Source organism: Rattus norvegicus, chromosome 9, assembly GCF_036323735.1.
Source record: "Rattus norvegicus strain BN/NHsdMcwi chromosome 9, GRCr8, whole genome shotgun sequence".
Lineage (NCBI taxonomy): Eukaryota > Metazoa > Chordata > Mammalia > Rodentia > Muridae > Rattus > Rattus norvegicus.
The window spans coordinates 78,175,918-78,195,166 of NC_086027.1; the positions used below are offsets into that span (position 1 = coordinate 78,175,918).

Genomic DNA, 19,249 nt, shown 5'->3' on the forward strand with positions numbered 1-19,249 from the left:
ATTAAGAGTAGCTTATGAGTCTGAAAGTTTCCAGCCAATTCTTTATGTCTTTCACTCTAATTCATCACAAGTTTGCCAACCACTATTAAAACACTTTCACATCTAAATGTAAAGGCCCATATCCTGACATTGATCCACGTGCGGAACTCCCATCGAAGTCGATGAGAGTCTTGCATAGAAATCAATGACAGGATATGGACCTCAAGGCTGGACCATCTCTCCCCTGGAACCTCTATTCATTGACACACAGAAATTTGAGAAGATTAAAAAAAAAAAAGAACAGAGTCATAAAGCAAAATGCTTTCAGGACAAGCTCCATGACTCTCTGGCAAAGCTCACTGAGAATCGGATGCCAACTATAGTTTTGCAAAAGAGGGGAGATGGAGCTGTGAAACTGCCAACTCCAGCAATGACGTGCTTGGCTAGAATTTCATCGCTTACCATTCAGGTGAGCAGGACTTGTTTTAGTCAAAGCTTCTGTGTTGGCATGACATCACCTTCTAAACCCAATGAGTTTACCATGGTTCTCATGTCTGAATTGGAAATCATAAAATATTTTTACAAAATCTACTTTCTATTCAAAGTGTGAATAATATTGAACATTTTAAAGCATCTTTTTCTAATAACAAACCACTTAAAATATTCTGCCGTGCCATAATGCTAGAAATAATCCTCTAGATTTAAAATTGGTCCTTTTGCTTCCAGTGCATGCAAAGCAGCTCACACATATTAAAAGTGATTCATTTTCGTAAAGCATGTTGGACACAGTTTTTAGATCTTTTAGAAAATGCAAACAACTTAAAATAAACTTGAATTCATTCATTTCTTGCCATTGCTGTCGTATCCCATTCTTCTACCCAAAAGTATGAAGGAGATGGGAAGTTTGAGTTATTCAAGTTTTAAATAAGCTAAGGATTGGTTTTCTGGAAAGGCCATGTGACTTGCTTTGTTGCTCATGCTATTAACCTTGTTTAAAGTGAAAAAGTCAATCACTCATCTTGGCACTCATTTTCTTAAAGATAAACAGAAGGGATTGTCTAGAATTGCTGGCTTTCAAATTTTATCTTTACTTTACAATTGTCTAGAAGGCCTGTGGAATCGCAGGTTGCTGGGCCTCACTTCCAAAGTTTTTGATTTAATAATCCTAAATCAATTACTGGGACAGGTCTGAGACGTGTTGGCAAAAAGCTCCCCAAATACTGCTATTGCTTGGGTTCCAAGATCCCATTTGGAGAGTCACTGATGAATGGACCTCAAACCTTAGCAGGTACAAGAATCACCTGAAAAGCTGAGTGTCTCCACCACCATTCTCCCCACAACCTTTTAAAAATCATGACAAGTTAGACTTGCATGTGGATATTCTCGTTTTAATGATTGCTGCAGACAATTCTGAAGGAGTTCATAACAGAACATTCTGAGCCCCTTCTAACAATGAAATAACATGACCTCTCTACAACCCTTTTATCAAATTAATAACAAGACAAACAGCCTATAGAAAAACACAAAATAGTCACTAGGTACAAGTGTATCTAATGACAATGACAGGAGCTTCCCAGAGAGATAAGTCTTAAGCTTCTGTCACAAACCAATGACAAGATCACATCCTATTCTAGATTTTATTGTATTCTGTGACTTACAGTTATGTAATGGATTATTCAGAAAAGTAAGTATTTTGCCAATAAGCCATAAGGCAGCCAGTTTCTATCCTTCTAAAATTAGCTATTTATCTATCAGGCCTAACACATGATATCTATTTTGATGATGGCTCCTTTGTTCGAACCAACAAGAATAGACTTATACCTGATTACTTTAGAGACAACATATAGACTGAATTTGGAGTGGTTTATAAAATTACTTCCAAGAACTTTTAAAGATTTATTTACTTTTATTATGTTTATGGGGGAAGTATGTATCCATATGACCACAGGTGCCAAAGGAATCCAGAAGAGGTGCTTGTTGTTGTTGTAAAGATATAAAAATAAAAGAGTATAGTTGTCTTTTACCTCGCTTGGTCTGCACTGCGGTGCCCCAAGATATCTGCTAGAAATTTTGGCAGAAACACATCCCAGCCACACACTTTCTTACACTCAAACCCTCACATAAAAGAACACACAACACAATAATCTTAGATCCAATTGATAAGATATAATTGCCCACTTAAACATACAAAGCCCGGTACCATCCATCCCTTAGGAAGATTAATAACAACCTGTAAATACACAGAGCAGAATCTTAACATCACCTGCCATGGCTTCTCACCCTCTCCTCCTCCTGTCTCTTCCTTTCTCCCTAGTCTCCTCCTCTTCCTTCAAACTTCTCTCCCACCCATCCTTCCTCCTCCTCCAATGACAGGCCCCCTTCTATCCTGTACCTGCCCCTCACCTGTACTTTACAAATTCAATGGCAAGGTTCTGGTGAAGTCACCTGATTCCTGAGTATGTGACTAGGCAGCTGTCTTTGGGGCAGTGGAATTAGCATCAAAATACAGTAACTTCAGGGCAAACTACAACAGGTTGTCAGGTCTCCTGGAGATGAATCTCCTGGGAGTTGAGATCTACCTTCTGTGGGTGCTAGGAATTCAACTCAGGACCCCATGAGAACTGAACACATTGTAAATGGCTGAGACACCTCTTTAGCCCTACTTGCAATTATTTTAATTAAGCATCTACTCGAAGAGGTATGGCTCCTTAGGAAGACGCTCTGAGCCTGATGTGGTGGCACATACCTTCAATCCCAGTACTGCAGACACAAGGCACGGAGATCTCTGTGAGTTAAAGGCCAGTAGTCTGGTCTACATAGTGAATTCCAGATAAGGCAATGCTATATGGAAAGATCCTGTCTTCAAAAAATTCTCTATACATCAGGATTGCAGAATATAATGTTTCTAATTTATCGTTCATTATTTTAATAAATGTTCATTAATGTAAATCTGTAAAACTGTACCATTTGCCTGACAAAGAGCACAGTCAAACCATTCAACATGATTGAGTGATTTAATTTTCCACATGGGGATCATTTCTACGACCATCATGGTTGACCTACTAATGAAATGAAGTCTTCCTCTGCAAACCTAGAAAATAAAATGTCCTGCTTCTGCTCTTCATTTGCAAGGTGAAATTAGATGATCTATAAGAGCAGGCCTCATCTCTCTCCAACATCTTTGTCCTTTAGGACAATCATGCTGTAAACTAGAATCATCTGTGAGACAAGCCTTTGGGGACATCAGGGACTTCTAGGAATGGGAAGACTCTCCACCTGGACTATGGACAGCACTACTGAATAGGCTGGGGAAGCAGATGAAAAGGGGGAAATGAGCTGAGCACAAGCATTCACCTCTCTCTGCTTCCTGAGTGCGGTTATAATGTGTCCAGCCCTCTCCCACTCCCAATGCCATGACTTCTCTTCCATGATACATTACAACTTCACACTGAGCCAAAGTACACTCCTCCTCAGAAGTTGCTTCTATCAGGTATTTTGTTACAGCAAAGAGAAAAGAAACTAACACACAAGTTAACATTTTTATGCTGATAGATAGCTCATATTTAAATTATAATTAATATTATATTTTTAATTCTCAGTTAGTCTTCTAAACTCTAATATTTCTTTTTATCTGCAAATAAAGTATTCCTCTGACCTGACCACTTATTTGCATACTTCACCTTATGATTACTTAGTAATTTGCTTTCTTCGCTAATCAAAGGGTTGGGTATCAGAAATTAATTTCTCTGATGATCTGTATATTTTTCATATACTGTACCTCTTATGAGCGCTATAATTGTAACCCTTTATAATTGACAGACATTAATTACTGAAATTGTACTAGAATTTCCATATAATTTTATATCAGAGCCACATGAATACTGAATACCTTCATCATGTTTAGAATACAAATGAGGGAAATTAATTTCCAGCTATTAAAATATGTAAGACTTGCATGAATATAAGACTAAGACATGCAGATTCCCAAGAACTCTATCACAAATAACATTTCCCTGTGTGTTCAAGTGCATTACATCTGAAGGAGATGTGATCCTTTCACTAAAACTAATCCAGTTGTTTCTTACCAAATGGCTTCAGAGAGAGGAAGGGGATAAGAACCAAACCATTCAAATCTCACAGCCAAGGGTAACAGTACTCAGTATCCATCAGTGTCCATAGCAAGTTTGTCTTCTCTATATTCATATTCCTGTAGTTCTCACATCTCATGATCTTATAACTCACAAGTATCTCAGCCCCCACTACATGGAACACGCCAGAAACCCTGATTTTTTTTATCAGAATATCCTAGCTTTGACATCCCTGCATGTCCTATTATTGCTATTATATGGGAAACACATACTCGTATTCACCTCTTCTGAGGATAAGACTGTAGCTTTCAGCAGATACTTAAAGGAGGAAGGCTATGATGCCACATGTTAAAGGGACATTGGGATCAACTATCCAAACCTCTTTCAATCACCAAGCAGGTTCATGACCGCTCTTCTGTTGAGCATTGGGCTTCCTCCAATTCACTTTATTGGTTCCATATCTTCCCAGTTTAATGCCCCATACAGTGCTGTTAAAACCATTTGAGCATGCTACTGTACTACTCTCTACCTTTCAGAGCATTTCCCTTCCTACTGTATATGTGTTTGGATTGATGGGTGGATGGATGGATGGATGGATGGATGGATGCATACATAGAGAGATACATAGCTAAATAGATAGATAGATAGATAGATAGATAGATAGATAGATAGATAGATAGATAGATAGATGGATACATACATACATGCATACATACGTACATCAGGAGAGAGAGAGAGAGAGAGAGAGAGAGAGAGAGAGAGAGAGGTAGATAGGTAGATAGATAGACAGACAGACTAAATAAGAGTTAAAATGGAGTTACCCTATAACAGGCAAAAATGACCCAAGGGCTAACAAATAAAAGGCCAATTGCCAGGCATGAAATTCTTCTTTTGGAGTTGTTGACCAATGGTGGTCCATAAATCCCTACCCAACAAGCAACACCGATGCAGAGATTAAGAGACTGGTAAATACTCAGCCCTAAAGGAAAATGATAACCCACAACCCAGTCTCAAGGTTCAGCAATCATTGCTGGAAGAGGGAACAGAAAGAATGTAAGAACTTGAGGTGGTGGATTACTACAAGGAACCATTATGTTCTACACACAGCAGGGCAGATGCACACAAGAACTCATAGCAGTTGTGTCAGCAAGTACGCAGTCTGTGAAAGTCCAAGACAAACCAGATTTCTGCAGGGAAAGAGAATTTAGATATTCATTCCTGCCCCAAGCCATAGATGTATTGGCAACTGGCAGCTCTTGGAAGAGGGAAGAAGAGTTTTCTCCATAAGTGCAGCCATTAGTAGATTGACTACACTCCAGTAAAAGAGCACACATCCTAGAATATGTGGGCAGTACAAAATTGGTTATGAAAGATATTTTTTTAAAAATCAATAACAAAAACTCAGTCACGGTGGCACGTGCCTTTAACCCCAGCATTCAGAAGGCAGAGGCAGGTGAATCTCTATGAGTACAAGGTCAGCCTGGTCTACATAGTGAACTCCAGAAGAGTCAGAGCTAAGTAATGAAAAATACTGTCTCAAAACGACAAGAACAATAATAACAACAAAAGTAACATCAACTTGGCAGGGTAGGGATATAGGGGAAATGTGAGAGAGTTAGGGCAAAGTACTGAATAGGATCAAAACACATTGGAACTCTCCAAAAACCATAAAAAAAGGCCAACTTCTCTGTGTGCAGATATATTGCAAATGTATTTGCATCGTCTGTGTCAACCAAGGATTCGAATTGCTTCTGAATTCCTCCACTGTCCTAAAGCTTCCATGTTCTAGCTTCAGCCTGTGTTTCCTGTGTTATCTGCTACTCTTCATTTCCATGAAGCTTCTGATCCCACCAATCTGTTCATCTGTCCTTCTGTCAGCCCTCTCTGTAGATACTCAACATGTGCTTTCTTCTAATAAAACCCATCCTGTCTCTTTATTGACGTTCCTTCCTCACCTCTCCTTCTTTGCACCAATTCCTCATAATGAAATATGCAGCCTTCAGAGCTAAAGTTAACATTCCTTAGGAGACATTCTAAAGACTGTCTTCCTATAGGAAATTAACCCTTTCTTATCCTAGTACATCTCTTAAGACTTTATTAATTAAAATATTTAATTAATGATATATAACTAACTGATTATTTATTAATTATAAATTATAATTGGATAAAAGTAGAACACCGAATAATTACATGATATGGCTTAAGTCTTATGATCTTACATTTCTTTTTTTTTTCTTTTTTTCAGAGCTGGGGACCGAACCCAGGGCCTTGTGCTCGCTAGGCAAGCGCTCTACCGCTGAGCTAAATCCCCAACCCCGATTTTACATTTCTTAAAGACGAAGGTTAGATTTTATTCCTTTTCTATCCCATAATATCATGTATACATAGTCATAATCATTAAAACATTCAGAATTATTGCCTATACATGAATAAAAGAATATGTGAACCGTCATTCATATTTTCCTGGTTTTGACAAGAGGTCATTGCTCATTTTACTGGTGAAAGGATGAGCTTTGAAAAGCACAGTGCATGGCTCAAGGTCACAAGTGATCCAAACCTTGAGTGGAATGGAGTCTGAGGGGACTTGATTCCAGTCTCTTATCTATGCACAATGGTCTCTTTGTCGACATGAAAATATACTGCAATGTCGTAAAAGTAACTCCAGTTCTGTTACTGTATAGTTCTACACACCAGCTTGACTGTTTATTACCTTTACTTTCTCATCTGTGAAATAATGCTCAGAGTTGAGCGCTCTCCAAGCCTCCTTTAAGCTGTAAAAATGTTAACTGCTCCTGTTAGTCACAGGAGCATTCCTTCTTCTCTCTGGAAAACAGAAAACAAAACAAAACAAAACAAAACAGAAAACCAAAACAAACAAAAAACCCACAGCTTTCCTGGGGTTTTCCAAGTACTATAATGTCATATTACCCATAAAGCATTCTATGTCATGGCTAGTTATCAAAATGTGATAGTGACACGCCCTTTAGAGTTAAAAAGAAAAGAAGAATGACTTACAAAAGGCAAAAGAAACCAAGACAGGAATAGTGTCTCGTGCCTAGAACCCCAGAATGTGAGAGAGGGAGGCAGGATTATCGCGAGTTCCAGGTCAGCCTGGGCTACAAAATGGGACTTTGTCTCAAATGAGATAAGGTATTTCATTAAAATAAAAACTAGAATGCAAAACTATGTCAAGGCTTCTTTAATGTAAGAATTTTAAAAGACATTTGAAGCTTCAAAAAACCTAGGAGAAGGAAAACTTAATTTTATAGAACCAATGCTCAACATAGCTGGTCTCATTGTGGAGAATTCTTCTACAGTTTTTCACTGTAACAGACAGACAGAGCAAAGTAAAGCCTAAAGCCTAGCATGAGTTTTTCACAAACAAACAACGCTGCAGTTATTTTTTTCATTCTTAATATTCCAAATGTGAATAAAAAATATTTTCCTCCCTGCCTCCTAGGTAAATAATTCATGTTAATTCTTAAAGGCTTCTTCCGTATATAGGTTTTCAGATACAAATATCTGCTATTAAGTCACACACATAATGACCTTGGTCCTCTCTATTTATATTTTATTGCCTTTTCACAGGTTTGTGGTATCTCCCAATTTATTTATTCTACCCTAAAAGGTATTTTCACTTCACTCAATTCCAATGCAAATTTCTAGGCCAAAATCCCGGTGTCACTACTCATTTGGTCATGTAATTCTCTACCCCATATGCCTCATTTTAGTAATGAAATCCTTAATGCTTAAAAAGGCATGTTCTACTCCCTGATTACAGATATTTGTCATCTGCATAGTCTTCAAGCAAGCATGCTTTGTTCTCTTTAAATACAGAACGGGAAACAACGAACAATGAGAAGCAGCAGAACATCAGAAGAGACGTTAGTGAGATGGGCACTAATAGAAAAGAAAATGGTCCATTTCTAGTCAAGAGACCAAATGCATCACTTTAAGATCTCTAGAATCGGTAACGTGAATGAATTCTCACGCTTTCTAAATTCATTTCACAAACGTATTACTTTCTGTTAGGATGCATCGATTCTCAATTGATATCAGGGTCTTAAATCAAATTTAACTTATTGTGCTTTCTTGTTATACAGAAGTCTGAGCCACATAATAACAGGTGATAACAAGGGGAATTAATCCTCAATGTCACTCAAAGTTACAAACAACCTTCTGCCCAAAAAAAGGCAGCGATGTTTTCTTCCTAACAGCAAACAACAGGAAAGATACAATAATAATTTATTAAGTGTTGCCCATACAAATACAACTAGCCAGGGGTTTTCTTTGTATATACATCACATATATTTGTATATTCCACTCTCTTTCAAACACAAATCTCTCTCCATATTTGTGTACGGGTGTATAAACATATAATTTGTTTTATATTGCACACTTGCACAAGTATGCCCACATCACAAACTGAAGAGAATAACTGAACTGTGACAAATTCTAGTGCTGCTCAATCTTACAAAGCCTGTCACACATGTGAATTCATTATCACCTTCTTAGAAGTCGTTCTGTAGTTGTGGTGCTGTTCCTTGAGTCTAATGGTACTAGAAATTACAGCATAATGTGAGATGTAAGAATTTGGTGATAGATGAAGTGTGGTAAAGCAAGTTGTGACAGTCATATAAAAATAACTGCTGATATATGGAACGATTAAGCTAGCATATAAGAAACTTAGTAAGTCAGTGGCTAGGGAGATTATTCAACAGGCAAAGGACTCAATGCCCATAGTGAAGTCTAGAGGTCAGATACCCAGCATCCATGTAATTGCTGGGCAGATACAGTGACCCACCTACAGCCCAGTACTTGGAAGGCATAGACAAGGAATTCCTGGAACATGTTAGCTAAATGGTATCCAAAGCACTGATGTCTGGGTTCAAGTCAGAGCCCTGTCTGAAAATATAAGGTAGACAGTGATTAAGGAAGACATCTTGGCATCTCTGGTCACACACATGGGCACATGCATATGCACACGTGTACTTACACACATACACACAAGTTCAACATACATGCAAGAACACACAAATTAGTTAATTACAAACTAATAATAAATTGCAAATCAATTGACTGATTAATTAATCAGAGGCTATTTAGAGAGTGATATTGTGTAGCAATCTTCTCTAAGGTTAAATAAAACCTTCCATCATGGAGGCAAGGTTTGCAAGGTAGGAGGTAAAGGGAAAAGAAAGCAACAGAATATTTTAGAATAGGATGTTGAAAGGAGTGAAACAGCAGAATGTTTCAGGAGTGTTGGGGGGTGAAGTAGTCCATCCTGCAGGAAAGCTTAACTTAGACAGTAAACTATGTTTACTACATTAAATGGACCTTGCTACTGACTTGCTTGATCTTAAAATCTGAACAGAGGCTGCCTTACAAGGTCTAGGATGGCTTACTTATTGTCCCGCCCCACCCCACACGCCCTCATCTCCTAGACCAAATGGCCTATCAGTGAACCTTGAACCCTTCTTTCTGCTCTCCGCTCCCAGTTTGCGTCATCAGAATCTTAAGAGACTTCCATATATAAATCTATTATTTCAGAGCTTTTGGTTAATGTGCATCCCCCATTCCTCTGTCTGCATGACTGACTTCTCCTTTCACATGTCTTACCTGGAATTCATCTCGTCAGAAGCAAGCCTCGATTGCTCAATGTAAAACGCTATTTTCTTCTTCGATATCACCGTGAGAGTAGTATGTCTGTTCAGCTGTTGATATTATTGATCACATTTAGTTGAGTATTAAAATACGTATTTATTTCATCAGATTTTATTTCTTATTCCTAATAGGTGTTAATTTTATTTTGCTAAAGGATTGAAAGTGCAGCAAGGAGGGAGGCCTCTGAGAGTGAATAGAAGGAACTCTCCCACACAGATAAGGAAAACGAGACTCAGTGGCTTAGGGTCTAAGGAGGTTCAATCAGCAGAGTGTTTGCCCACTAGAATGAGGACTTGAGTTCATATCCACAGAATCTGTGTAAAAGGCAGTAATAATATGTGCCTGGGTGTGACATATATATGTATATGTATATATATGTATATATATATATATATATAATATGTTTAGGGGTGTGACAAAGAAAAGGGGACCTCTGTGACTTACTGGCTAGCCAGACTTGCTGAAGTAGTACATTTCAAGCAAAGTGAGAAATGCTATTTCAAAAAATTGGCAGAGAAACCTGATGTTCACTTCTGGCCTCTCTGCACTGTGTATACACATAAGTACACACACACACACACACACACACACACACACACACACACACCAAAGGCTTAGATGAATGTATGTATGCCAGTCACACACACACACACACACACACACACACACAAATCAAAGGCTTAGATGAATGTATGCCAGTAACACATGCACACACACACACACACACACACACACACACACACACACACACACACACCAATGGCTTAGTTGTGTCTATGCCAGTCCATGGAGGTGCTAGGAGGTGGAAAGTGTTGAGGGTTTCCCAACCAATAACCTGTGTCTCTTTAGTAGAGAGGTATGTAATAAAATGTAAATATTCTGGAGCATAGGGCTTCAAAAGAATACTCCATAAATAAGAGTTGTTGAAAGACATAGGAAAGGAAGCCAATTTAGGGACATTCAAATTATATTTATAGTCCCACAAGGTCATGTCTTCATTCAGTTATCCACAAAATAAATACATATTGAGTTGCAATGAAGTTCCAGTTAATATACTTATTTCTTGTATCACAAGCACAGACACCAAGTTGTTAAAAGTCGTCAGACTGTGAATTAGAAAAATCACTTGTGTATGACCCACGCTCCAGAGGTTTTAGCCAGAAATTGGGTTGTAGTCACTGCCAGGGTAGGTTTAGATGATTCATAGGGGGCCTCTTTATAGACTCTACAAATACCTTATTAATATATAGTAATCCTATAATGTTTTAAGATGTTACAAAAGATCTTCTCATTCAGAAGATACCCTCCCTCTAGCTCCACAGGATGTAAGCGCATCTTGATGCACATTAACCTCCGATAAGGAAGGAGTCATTAGGTTACCAGTGGCTTTTTAAGATAGACATCTAATTAATTATCACAGCAATATTTAATTCATGAGGTTAAATATAGTCATATATGTCATATTTCAAAGTAATAATTTAAGCTGAGTAACATTGATATGCCCTTATATTGTCTGTCAACAACTTCAACTCTTCAACCAATTCCAGCTTTCCTGCAAGGCAGCTTAACTTTTCCTAGTTCTGAAAAACCCATCCCTCTTTTGAGACCAATGTTAGCTACTTGGAATTCTCTTTTCCTTCTTTGGCCTCTGCAACTCATTCTTGGTAATGTTTTTTCTCAGTCTCAGATTCCAAACAGTTTCAGATTCTCTAAGTAATCGGTTCTCTACATTCCTGTTGCTGTGACTCTTTAATACAGTTTCTCATGTTTTTGTGATGCTAACCATAAAATTATTTCATTGCTACTTCATATTTTTGCTACTGTGATGAATTTTAAATATCTGATATGCAAAAATCTGATATGTGACATCCATGAAAGGGTTGATCCACTGATCAAAAGGTCCTAGGCTAACAAAATTACTTTGTATTTGTTTTAATAGCTAAACTTTACATTGGAGAGTCGTAGTTTAAAAGGGAAGTTCCCTTAACCTCACAAATAATAAGCCTCACACCACTGAAGTAAAGTCCCTCAAAAAATTTAATACCACGCATGCCTGGGTAAATAGTCCCAAAATGAGGAGACTCTTAGCAGTCAGGGAGCCTATAGGGGGTTTTAGGGGGTCAGTCTAGGTCTTCTTCTAGGTTATGGCTGAGAAAGTAGTTTAGTGTTTCTGTAAGAATCTTAACAATGGGAATGGGGACGGTCCTTGACACTTGCCTACTTGAGGGACCCTTTTCTTCCTACTGGGTTGCCTTATCCAGTCTGACTGTGATGGTATGTACCTGGTCTTGTTGTAGCATGTTATATTTGGTTGATGTGCCTGGGCAGTCTGCTCTTTTCTGAAAGGAGGCAGAATGGGAGTGAATATGGGGGAAAGGGAAGGGAAAAGAGCCAAGGGAGGGAAAGGAAGTATCTTAGTTAGGGTTTTACTGCTGTGAATGGATACCATGACCAAGAAAACTCTTATAAAGGATAATATTTAATTGGGGCTGGCTTACAGGTTCTGAAGGTTCAGTCCATTATCCTCATGGCAGAAAGCATGGCAGTGTCCAGGCAGGCATGGAACTGGAGGAGCTGAAGGCAAGCAGGAGAAGACTGGCTTCTAGGAACCTAGGAGGAGGGTCTCAAAGCTCATCCTAGGAGGAGGGTCACTTTCATAGTGACACACTCCCTCCAACGAGGCCACAACTCCTAATAGTGCCAAGCATATTCTAACCACTACAGGGGGATAACCTGCAGTTGGGATAGAATATATGAGAGAAGAATAAAAATTTGGATTTATGAGGAGATATTAAGTTTAGAAGCAGTCTATGCTAACATATTTTAGCTAAAAGTGAAGGGAATATTAAAAGTATATTATTATATTAAACAATGACCACAGAAACTACCTCTCAAAGGCCACAGCAATGTTCAGAAGTAGCTGGAGCTCTGTTGACTCGGATCTTGAGCCCCTCAGGGACGCAAATCATTAATGGTAGAATGAGAGATGAGGTGATCTACCCAGAAACATGGGCTCTGATTAAGCATGGACGTTAGTGACAGTACTGGACACAGCCATTTAGCTGCAGACTACTAGGAGTTGCTTTGGGGAAGGCCCACACTTGGGTAGCAGAAATGCACCTTACCAACCAGTAATGATGAGACTCAAAGCCACTGATGGGGATTTAGAGATTGCAAAATGTAAATATTACTTAGCATTCCAGATATACAAACAAAGATAGATGTATCAAAGTAGATTTGCTCTTTATTTGTGATCTTTTGGAAATTCTGCCCAAATGAGTTGTGAAATCAAACTGTATGCATGCATGCATATATATATATATATACACATATATATAATGTGTGTATGGATATGTAAATGTATATGTATATATGCATATTTGTATGTATGTATATGTATATATGTATGTGTGCATGTGGGCACACATCAGCACTGTCTACTTCTTAGTTTATAAAACCATTTAACAGCGGTAATTTTCTTGATCAATGCACTGAAATCTATCATGCCAACTGAATTGGTCCGTAGCTATCCACCAGAATTGGGTGCACAATAAGCAGCCATTCCCACAGAGGAGTCCCTCACTCTGTACTTCCAACCATTTTCACCTGCTCATCTCATCTGGAACACAGAGATAAGACAGTAAGGTAAAGAACACAGAGAAAAGCACACCTCCACTGAATCACGAGCAAATGTCCTCCCCTCCACACCCACTTCTACTACTGTGGAGTGTCAGAAGTGGGCACACTGTGTGATGAACTTGAGTCTCGTTTTCCCAGTTTTGGTGAGTTAAGGGCTCAAATGTTTGACGTGCCACAATGCACTCAGAAGTTGCTGAGAACCTAGCATGTGCCAGCATTGTCAACGGATATCATCTCAGGCATAGTCCCTGTTTTCATCGGTTTCTAGTGTATTTGGAGAACACAAACAAGTAGTAACATAACTCAGAACTGCTTCCTAAGGTTCCCATGAAGATGGTTAAGGAAAACAAATAGAAAAGAATAAGGAGGAGCACGATTGGGGAACCCAAAGAACTCCTCCCTGGGGAACAAGATGTAAATGAGGAACAAGATGTAAATGGGGAACAAGATGTAAATGAAGAGGGGTAGCAAGGAAGGCAGTGGAGAGAACATTCCATAACAAGGGATAACAGCTCAAGGGCTCCAAGGGAAGGAGGTGCCTGGGGAATTGTTCCAAGAACAGCAAGCTTATGTGGCTCCAGTAAGAGAGAGAGGGAGAGTGACAGGAGCTAAAGCTCATGGTGTTCATGACAAGAACCAAAGGAGAAATGTGTGTGGGCATGCTTTGAGTATCCAGCCCTGCGCCCCTGTGAGGATTAACACAGTCAGTCACGGGTGTTTCAAGTTGCCCTCTACAGAAGCAGGTCACCAGGGGAAGGAAAACACTTGAATGCGAGTTGTACTGGTGTCCCGCCCTTTCTGAATGGAGGACCCCTCTCATCTTTGTTTATCAACCAACGCATTCGGTTTTCAATTTGCACTGGGGCAAGGAGTCTTAAACATAAGACCTTATTTTCTCACCTTCATACATCACACTTGAAAGACAAGATAATATGACTGAAGCTTTTTGTATGCCCAAATACCAGACGACACAGCACTTTGCGAAGCCGAGATTCTTTCCTGGTTTTTTGTCACACAATGCCTCGCAGGGGATGGGAAAGGGACAGCCAGACATTCCGTCTTCCCGCTCCAGCATTCATCTCCCACTGACTTTTCCAGTGGAATTTTAAAAATGGAACGTGGGTGGAAGAAAGGTGGGGCTGTCGTCCAACCAACTTACTCATTCATGAGTTCATTCACTCAGTAAGCGAATACTTACCGAGTCCCCCTCAATGATGCTGATGTTAAAGATGGGGATTCCAGACCCGGCCTTTATTATACTAACCCAAGTCTCACAAACAGTAAGCGTGTATTCACAGTTTTCATGCTGCTGTGATTGTGTAAAAACCCACGAGAAGCATCTCAGGGGAGGAAGGGTCTGTTTTGGCTTACTCTCAAAGAAAGAACAATTCTATGGAAGTGAGGATGGCACGGTGGCAGAGGCACGAGGCGGCTGGTCGCGCTTTCTTCTATAGTCATGAAGCAAAGAGAGAGGAATGTCGATGTTTCTGTTCCTCACTCTCCTTTTTTCTTTTTCTTTTTCTTTTTTTAACTAGTATTAGATTCCAGCCTATGGATTTATACTGTTCACACTGAGGGCAGGCCCTCCAGTTAAACCTTTTGGTAAATGCCTTCATAAACACATCCAGATGTATGCTTGCCTGGAGAGTCTAAATCAAGATAAACCATCACTCACAGGAATTCGGGACTTAAAGGAAGATTCTCGTTTATCGGCTTATCTCTCGCATGTGAATATATTGTTAACTCATAAGGATGATTTGGACACCAGCTTCCCGGACAAGAATCCAGGAACTGCCAGCCTCGCATGAAGAAAGTATAAATGTCTAGAGGTATGAATAGAAGCGGGGAGGGTGGTCTCTGGCAAGAGGAAATGTGGGGGCTGAGGTGCATGCAGAACACAGGATAACTAACAGTCTATGTGGGCAGTTTCGGTGGATGTGAGCTCACCTCTCTTCTCCGAAGAATGTATCAGGAGACAGTTTTGCTTGGAAAAGATTTTTCAAACCAAAGTCATCAATAAAGCTTGTGCCTGTTTCAATAAGTGCTGGGTCCAGACCGTTTTGTCTTTCTGACTCCTACACATTAAATGCCTTGGGAAAGCTGAGCCGATAGTGGTGCATAATAAGATATTAGGCAATTGTGGCCATCAGAAATATAAGGAAGACATCATTCGAATGAACCAGCCACACTATTTCTATGAAGATTTTTATACCAGCATTAATGGGGCATAGGAAATAGCCAGAGCACAACCAGTTACTCTTCCGTTTTCCCAGAAGGAAAAAAAAACAAGCAATAAGAAGAAGCATGGAAAACCATTAGGAACTGATAAAGGGAAGGGTTGAGAGAAGAAAGTTTCATATTCCATACAATAGTCCACACATTCCGGACTCCAGACTCAGTTTGCTTCAACATGATTTTTGCATATCGCTCATCGTTTTTTAGTTAGAACAGGACAGTGTTAAAATGAGGTTAGATCCATGTGAAAGGTTCAAGATCCTTATTAGTCTCCTTTGTACACAAACTAAATATTTTTTCCATTTAAACAATATGGTTAGGTAATAAAAAAACTTATAGAAAAGTCAAAAAACTTAAAAACTTCATCGTAGTCAAAGGCTGATTTTTACTCTGTCAGTTGCTATTTGTCTTGGGGGATCACTTCCAGATATGTTGATAGCATTTTTCCCTCATCAAACAACTCAGAGCCTCGGGAATGTAAGAAAATGCTCTACCACTGAGCTACCTCACCAGCTGCCATAGGCAATTTCAAATGCTTACTTCTGGCCACAGATTGTGATGAGAGAGAACTCATTCCCAAATTTACATATTGGCAGTGGTGCACGAGTACAAAAGTAGAAATGAGCTACCGACTCATTCAGCCCAATCTCAAAATCAAACTTCCCATAAATATTATAGTGATTATTCCTGACATCATCCAGGAAAATCACACTTCGCCCATCAAAAGCATACAGCCATTCCTCCAGTCAGCCCATTTTGTCTGATAATACCCTGTCTGGGTCTCTTGTCTGCTCACTCTCTGTGTCTGTCTGTCTGTCTGTCTTTGTCTCTTTGTCTCTCTGTCTGTCTATCTCTCTCTGTCTCTCTCCCTCTCCCTCTTTCCCTCTCCTTTTCCATCCCTCCCTCTTTAATCTGCCTTGACTCAGTGTTATGAGATACTGATGTTCCAAACCTAAGTTCTAAAGACACTGTTCCCCGTGTGCCCACGCCAGCCTCACTCTCTCACAGCATGTCCCTCTCTGCCATTCAGCACTCTTGGACACGTTCTTGGCTTCCAAGAGCTTCAGCCTGCATTCTCTGCTAAAATTATCCGCTACTCCACCTGAACCTGCGAGAGCCCTACTCCTCCATCATAACTACAACCTTTCCAACTCTCCCCTGATCCTTTCTGGGTCAACTCTCGTGCTTGCACATGGTTAGATATTTGTGAGATAGTTTACAATTACGATCAAAAACTATCTGCTGGACTACGGTGATAGGAAAATATTGGTGCCCACAAGATGGCCAATCCAGTTTAACTCATAGCTGTAGGCAGTTCTCACAGGACGGGCACCAGAGGGTATTCACTCTGAGGGTATTTATGTTTTTCTTTTTTAAAATTCTCTTTCAATCTTCCTTTCCTTTTATTTACTTTCTCTTTTCTTTAAGAAGACAATCCTTTTATCAAAGTGTAGTTTATTGAAAAGTCTAAGGAGCCAAAATTGAAGAAACCCACTCCTGGGCTTCCACCTCTCTGGAAAATGACTTCATTTGGAGGGAATGTGCTGTAGTATTGATGTTCCTTGCTCTGTCATACTCGCCTTTTGATAGGTTTTCCTGACTCTCTCTGATTCCTCACTTAAAAAGCAGGTTACCAATTATATCTACTCCTCAATGTTTCAGAAAATATTCAATAGACTACTACAAACATGAGTTGGACCAGTTATGATGGGCAGTCAGTCTTTACTGAGTACAGGGGAGTTGAAAGAGCAGGAGAGTGAAGCCAAATGAAGAGTCTTTCAAGTACTAATACCATTGGCTGGGATCACTGTTTCCCAAATGAGAGCTACAGTATAGCAGGGCAAATATTTGCATGCTGCTTTAAAGGATGCCCACTTATTAAGTTAAGGACACTGTTGACTAGTTTAATTATTCTTACTCTTTAAAGTATCTGCTAGAAATAAAAAAAATCAAATGCATCTATGCACACATTTTCAATTTTCCAATCAATTAGCCCTGCTAAGCAGCAACACGGCTATCCAAATACTCACTGGATGCTTTCGCTTTCCTCTTTAGCACGGCGGAGTTCTACCAGAAAAGAACTGTTCCTCTACCAGATAGAGACCGTCTGTCTTCCTCTGCTCTGATTCATCTGCTTTGTATCACCCCCAAAAGAAGTTCCTAATACTCGGTGGAGCAAAACTGTGACGGAGAAAGGCCGGAATGTTACATGGACTCTGGTCAGACGCTGAGAAGGAGGTGCTGAGATGAGGAGAGACAGCTCAGCACTTAAGAGCGAACACATCCTGCTCTTACAGAGGGGCCAAGCTCAGATCATACCGGAACTCGATGTCTTCTTCTGACCTGCACTCGCATGCATATGCCCCCCTCGCACACACACCCACACTTTAAAATATAATAACTCTTTTAAAAAAGAAAATACGAGCAAATATTTGCCTCAATAGGAAGGCTATTCTGAAAGTCCTGACCAGAAACAGGCATAAATAAGCGCTTTATCATTCCAGAACTGATGTTGTATTGGGAAAATAATAGCCTAAAATTAGAAACAGCTGAGACATCCTGAGTAGCTGATTTTAAAAAAAAATGCCAGAAGCTTAGCTAAGACTCTGTTCCTTTTAACTGAGACTAAGGAATGGAAAATAGCTTGTTTAGATTATCACCTATAATGTACAGACAGAATATTTACTAGAGTCAAGTAAAAACCTGCTGTGGCCGTCCCTTTAACTGAGAGCGTGAAGCACCATTTAAGGAGTTTCTGATGGCATTCCTCTGTTGTGACATGGGTCCTGTGTTTGTGTGTAGACCCAGGCAACAGGGACAAGGGAAGGAGAGAGGAACAAACACAGGGCAAAGAGGGATTAAACACCGAGGGAAAACCCTGGCCTCTAGCCACCTGCACCTGGTAGACAGTGTTAAAGAAAGTAATAATCATAGCCCCACAGATTTAAGCCTAGGGCCTTGCAAATGAAGAATAGTCTATTAATTCTTTCAACAAATATTTATTAAGCATCCATTACCTGTCAGGCAGTTAGCTAGGAGATAGGGATACAAAGATATGGAAGAGAGCCTCTTCCCTTGAGGGGATTTCAATGTCAGGGTGAGGCCAGCAAGTGAAATGTGTGTGAATTCTTTTAACCAAGGTATACATTACTGGGAAAACAGAGATGAGAGAACATGTCTATCTGATGAAGAGGAGGTAAGGAGCTGAGGACCAGAGAGAGCTGAGGAGATGATTCAATATTCATGTAAATCTAAGGCCCACACAAATCACAGGGCTTGAGATAGAAACCACCGGTGTGTAAGGAAATCGTGTCCAAACACATTTCTTATAAATGCCAAATACTTCCTGATCTGGGATGGGCCAGGAATATAAGATAACAAGTTTGTTATATTCTATTCAAACGAGGAAGCAAAGAAGCACATGAAATTTAAACCTAAAGAAAGGAGTTTAAAACAAAAATAATAGTGAAAATCACACTTAAAAGATTTGGCGGAGGTGAGGGCGTAGCTCAGTAAAGTTCACTTTCCAGGCCTATGTAAAGCTCTGGGTTTGAGCCTCTGCAAGCCTACACATAAAGAGTAATTTGATAAACCAAAGAAACCACGTTGAGTAAGGTGCATCAAAGATTGTCTTGTGCATTTCA

At 39.7% G+C, this 19,249-nt stretch overlaps 1 long non-coding RNA gene across 5 annotated transcripts in view; it reads right to left on the bottom strand.

The window, feature by feature from the left end:
• LOC120094697 (uncharacterized) overlaps nucleotides 1-18,691 on the bottom strand; it is a 100,664-nt gene extending 81,973 nt beyond the window's left edge. For 4 of the 5 annotated variants that reach the window (XR_010054809.1, XR_005489175.2, XR_005489174.2 and 1 more), the window contains exon 1: nucleotides 17,636-18,691. This is a non-coding gene — a long non-coding RNA (uncharacterized LOC120094697). Of the gene's footprint in view, nucleotides 1-6,517; nucleotides 6,891-9,686; nucleotides 9,782-17,635 lie in introns of those variants that run through there. The other variant, XR_005489176.2, reaches the window with a different exon arrangement.
• Between the last annotated feature and the right edge of the window lie 558 nt (nucleotides 18,692-19,249).